Source organism: Myodes glareolus, chromosome 27 (assembly GCF_982192425.1).
Source record: "Myodes glareolus chromosome 27, mMyoGla1.1, whole genome shotgun sequence".
NCBI classification, from domain to species: domain Eukaryota; kingdom Metazoa; phylum Chordata; class Mammalia; order Rodentia; family Cricetidae; genus Myodes; species Myodes glareolus.
This window is the reverse complement of record NC_142052.1, coordinates 9,746,179-9,752,529: the sequence shown is the minus strand read 5'-3', so window position 1 is coordinate 9,752,529 and position 6,351 is coordinate 9,746,179.

Below are 6,351 nucleotides of genomic sequence, written 5' to 3'. Positions count from 1 at the left end.
TGTTATTGGAACACCAGTGTGGTGTATCATTATAATGAGGAAACATATATCAATTTCTAAGATAAATTCAGTGGGTAAATGCATAAAAATGAAGCTAAGACCTGATTTGGGAATAGTTTCATGGATCAATTCTATTCTCCTTTTCTAAAGCAGGCAAGTATTTTGTCTGTGTAGATTGTCAAATGATCATGATAAAAAAAGTTTGGAAGGGTAGGCTATTTAAATTAAACAAGAGTATGCTCATTTCATATATCCTGATTACAGGTTCACTGAATTTCAGAAAAGACAACCAAAACAAAATTGTTTTGTTCATTGTTCTCAATCCACAAAGTCATATTTAAGCATAGAAAGTCTAAATTATTTATTTTAAGCCTACCAGTTAATTTTAGTGAATCTAAAACAAAGCATAAATGTCCGCGTTGTTCTTCTTCATCTATTTCATTACATTCATGGTTCTGTTGTTTTTCTTTGCTGAAACAGCTAGTGTTGAGTGTTAGCAACATGCTAACATGGATCATGGATCAGATTCTAAAGGAGTTTTATTACAACTGTTCTTTTCATATTAGGAACCTAAGGAACAACACAATTCAATATCTTGCCTAAAGTAATTCAGACAAGTAATTGTTATTCCTACATCTTTAGAAATTGTTTTCCAATGATATATAATTTTAATTTATGGCAACCTCATTGTACATAGATTATTGAATAACCACATCAAACTCCACCTTATTCCCAAGAAATAAACTCACCTAACTACAGTGATCAATACAGTCACAGTGCTGGCCAGTTTTATGTCAACTTAACAAAAGTTAGAGTCACTGGGGAAAAGGGGCCCTCATCTGAGAAAATGCCTCTATCAGATGGGCTAATAAGCAAGCCAGTGAGGTAACTTTTAAATTAGTGATTGCTGTATGAGGGCCCAGCTTAATGTGGGTGGGGCTACCCCTGTGAAGACAGTCTTTGGTTCTTTAAGAAAACAGGCTGAGGGGAAGAAGGCAGTACGCAGCACCTCTCCATGGCCTCTATGTCAGCTCCTGACGTCTGTCCATGATCAACAGTAATGTGGAGGGGTAAGTCAAATAAACCATTTCCTCCCCAATTTGCATTGGTCATGGTGTTTTATCACAGCACAAGTAACCCTAACTAAGACAGCCACTAATACACAAATTTCACTAAAGTTTTCAGAACTTGGCCTCCTGCTCGTTTTGTAATATTACATTATGTTATAATATGAGAATTAGTTATCATGGTTTTGTCAGTAGCTAATTCTGTAGAGCTGAGTTTAAATAAGTTTAATAAGTTAAAATCAGCCAATAATTTAGTAGAGCTTTTGAAAATTAGTATAAGAAGTTATTGTAAGTAAATACTAAAAACAAAGTATAATTGAAGCATTTAAACCATGCTTATAATGAAGATATAAATTTTATTTAATGAACAAAAAAATCAAAGTTGATTTTTTTTTCATTTCTAAATTCTAGAAATATATTGCCATTATTGCTGTTGATAAAGCAGTTAATTCCTATCATAGAAATGGGAGCTAAGCTCATGATAAAATGTTAATAGTATCTTTAATTAAATAAAAAATGAAGTGATATGATTTAGCTCAATATGCTTTGTTACGGTCTTAAATTAAGCCCAAAAGAATATATTTAACAAGTCTGAATAACAATTAAGAGAACTTCTACTTATAAAATATAAAGAGAGGTACTTTTTTAGACAGGAAAAGTGAGGTTCAGAAAAGTTACCTGTCTTGTTCCAAAGTGCATGAGAATGTTTTGTCGACTTGGGATATAGTTGAATTCAAATCCTCAGGTTAGCAGTCTTTAGATATGATTGTGTTGTATTTTTAGTATAAAGGTGGATGTATGAGTAAATAATAATAATGTAACATTTCAGAATATGTGACAGAACAGTTATACATTCTTTCATTTGATTTTTCCTTAAGTTGACAGTATCTTTTACTTTATAATATCAAATGTTTTGAATGGGTCATAGAATGTAAAATTGTCCCACAGGCTAATTAGATTTTTCAGAAGATCAATATTTAATAAAGTCTGTGAAAATCCCAGTAATATTTTTAAAAGTCACAGAAATGTGGCAAATACCAAAATTTCTGTAGAATATAAAAAATACATGAACAAAAAGGGTTTTTAAGAAATGTGGAAGACTGTTTGAATTATCATTTCTATTGCTATGAATAGACACCATAACTTTTGCTTATTTTATAAAGTAAAGCATTCAATTGTAGATCATTACTAAACCTGCTCAGAGGTTTAGTCCGTTATCAACATAGTGGGAAGCACAGAGGTACAAAGGAAGAAATGGTGTGAGAGAGAAAGCTAAGACTTCTACATGGGGATCCTCAGGCAGCAAGAAGAGAGAATAGCACTGAGCCTGGCTTGAGCATCTAAAACCTCAAAGCTCACCACCAATGACATACTTTCTCCAATAAGGCCTCACCTCCTCATAGTGCCACTCCCTGTGGGTCTATAAACGCCATTGTCATAGAAACCACCACAAAGACTCAATTTACCTTAAAGTCATACTATGAAGCTATACAGTTTCTGGAAGTGAACTTTTAGCTGAAGAATGCACCTGTACATCAATGAAACAGAATTTAGTGTTGAGAAATCCTATGGGTGTGCTCTACTGACTATAAGAAGAGTGATGCTTTCTCTATAAGAACCTGGGATAGCTAAAACATGCTGACTAATAAAAGAACTGTGGGAGCTATCACCATCCCCATTTCGAATTGAACTACAGAATTATAGTAATAAATAGAGCATGATATTGATATAAAAACATACACATTGATCAATGCACTTGAATTGAAGAATCAGTCATAAATCATATGCCCATGGACACCTGATTTTCAACAAAGAAGCCAAAATAAACATGTAGGAAAAAAAGACAGTCTTTTCAACAAATGGAGCTGGGCAAGCTGGATGGCTGTGTGTAAAATAAGTGAAAGATGTATATTTATTACCCTGTACAAAACTCCATTATAAATACATCAAAGACCTCAACATAAGGCTAGCTATATTGAAGCTGAAAGAAGAGAAAGTGGGGAATAATCTTGAAATCATTGACACAGAAAAAGACTTTCTGAACATCAATAGCACAGGCACTAAAATTAACAATTAAAAGTATGATCTCATGAAACTGAAAAATTTCTATACAGCAAAGTAAAATTGTTCTGACTAATCAGCAGGCTACAGAATAGGAAAAGATCGTTACCAGTTGTACATCAGGTAGAGGGTTAATATGTAGAAAACAAACAAACAAAAATCCCAAGCATCAGTAAAACCAATGAGCCAGTAGACAATGGGGTACAGAAATAAACAGAAGGTTCCCAAAGAATGAAACACCAGTTACTGAAAAACACTTAAAGAAGTAATAAGGAATATGTAAATCAAAACTACTATGAGATCTCTGCTTGTACCAATCAGAATGGCCAAGATCAATAAGAATAAGTTGCTGCTCATTGAGGTGAGGCTGTGGGGAAAGGCAACACTTATTTATTGCTAGTGGGGGTGCAAACTTGTAGAGTCACTGTGGGAATAAGTATGGTAGTTCTAGCATTACCATTCTCAGACATATAACCAAAGGACTCAGCATCTTATTACAGAGATGCTTGCTCATCCCTGTTCATTGCTGCTCTATTTACAACCTGAAATTCAGAACAGCCTAGTTGTCCATAAACAGATGAATGGATAATGAAAGAGCACACATTTACAAAATGATTATTCAGTTTTAAAAAAAGAATATGAAATTCATAGGAAAATATATGAAACTAAAAAATTATCATCCCAAGTAAGTAATCCAGACCCTAAAAGACAAATATAGTGTGTATTATCTTAATATGTAAATGTTACATTTTAAGCCTTCAATAGGCTTACTACCAATTATATAACCACAAATGTAAGATATAGATTAAGGGATTAAGGGATAGGAATGTTCTCGCAAGAAAGGAGAAATAGAATATATAGTTATAGAGAGACAGCCTGGGAGACTGGAGCAAGAGGATTAAATCAGGGGAGGTGGAGAGAACAAAGGGATAACGGAGGGACTACTGGGAGAGACAACCAATGCTAGTGGCCATTTGAGAGACTGTATGGAGTCCTAATGCAGTAGAAGCTTCATTTCATATATAGACATGAAAGAAATCAAGATGAAGCCACCAAATAATGGGGGAGAGATGATGACCGAACTATCTCTCTCTTGCCACTAAGAGAAATCTCCGATGGCAGTAATGGATTAATATAGGTGAGTTTTGGCCAAAGGGTCCCCATACAAACCTCCAAACAACCTAGGCTATTGACTAGGCTATTGGTTTCTCTAAATGAACTAATCTACTTACATATCTCAGTAAACATAAGAAAATTGATCTGGCAGGGCAGTGGTGGCGCACGCCTTTAATCCCAGCACTCGGGAGGCAGAGGGAGATGGATCTCTGGGAGTTTGAGGCCAAGCTGGTCTACAAGAGCTAGTTTCTGGACAGGTACCAAAGCTACAGAGAAACTTTGTCGAAAGAAAGAAAGAAAGAAAGAAAGAAAGAAAGGACGAAAGAAAGAAAGGACGAAAGAAAGAAAGGACGAAAGGACGAAAGGACGAAAGGACGAAAGAAAGAAAGTTGATCTGGTGCCTAACTAGAACTTTCACCATTACTGACTAGTGTTCGTCATACTGCAAAGTCCCCTGCATGCTACCAGAGGAGAATGGGAAACGACAATCCAGCCACAAAGCCTTCAGTCTTTAATGGTGACCTGCTAGCATGACAGACTGATGGAATAGTGGCACCAAATTTGTGAGAATAGCCAACGACTATCTGACTGTATTTAATGTCTACTCCACAGAACTGCACCAGAGCCAGATGGTGTTTGAATGGCCAAGAGTTCTGAGACCACAGGCCATGCCATGGACCCAGTGAAAGACCTAATACTGATGTTCTGCTGAAGGGACATGACAATAAAATGGTTCTAGCACCGTTCTGTTATCAGGGTCTTGCTCATTCCACCATCAGAGAAGATGCCTCTTGAAGTAGTTGCAAACTAAGACCAACAACTGGACAAGGTTTCCAGAGTGGGAGACTTTGGAAAAAATCAGTCTTGCATGGGGTGTTTTCATTAAGCCTGTGTGCTAGCAGTTGTCAGTCACCAAGAGCTTCTAAATTAGGCATAGGAGTTCAGAGTTCATGTCCATTTCTCCCTCAGAGCTGGGCACTTTTCTGGCTTGAACCTGCTCAAGCTCTAAACCTGCTGCCACAATCTCTTTGACTTTGTATATGAGGCAGTCTTGTTGTTGTTGTTTGCTTCTGTTTGTTTGTTTGTTTGTTTTCGAGGCAGGGTTTCTCCGTGAAATAGTATTGGTTGTCCTGGAACTTGCTCTGTAGATCAGGCTGGCCTAGACCTCCCAGAGATCCTTCAGCCTCTGCCTTCCAAGTGCTGGGATTACAGGTGTGTGTCACCACTGCCCGGCTAGTCTTATATCTAAAAGACATTGTTCTTTGATGCCTTCCATTCTGGCTCTCAGAATCTTTCTGTCTCCTCTACAACATAGCTTCCCAGGCCCCGGATGGAGGGATTTAAGCATTTTAAATTATTATATGTGGCAATAGTTTCCTATTTTAAACACCAATATCTACAATTATTATTGCTGTTATTCCTTAAACAACATAGTATGATATCTACTTATGTAGCAATTGCAGTATATGGATTAAATAATTCAAAAATGATTTAAGGTTTATGTAGATGTACTTGTGAAGGAAAAGCCTCTTTGTAAGAGAGGCTTGAGTATCTGCAGGACTGTCCTGAGGGTCCTGGTACCTTCCCTACAGATGCTAAAAGGTGAGTAAGGTAAGGTCACTTATCACACATTGAGCAGAACTACAGTAAACAAAACTTGATTTGTAATTCAAGGCAATTTATGCCTTAAGATTTTATAATTTGGACATCTCTTTTATACTATGAAGTAAATCATGTATTTATTGACACAAGAATTACCTAAAATGTCAGAAAGCTGGTAGTGAGAGAATTGCTTAAGGTAAGCTTTGTAATTTTTTTTTTCAAAGATCCCTACAAATTACACTCTCTGCTTAAGATCAAACTTGTATTTACAACTTCTTTATTTCTTTCATGCAGTTTAATGTTTAGGGTTTAACAGAGGACGAGGGAACCACAATGAAAACAAGGGCTGATTTTAATTCTCCTCTACTCTGGAGAGTGAAATGAGTCAGGCTTGTGTTGGAGTGTGAAGGCTTTTGCCCAATAAAGACGCTAAGAAACAAGGTCTTGCATTTGTCTGATCTTCAGTATAATCATCATCAGTGTGATGGGCACTGGGAATGCAAAC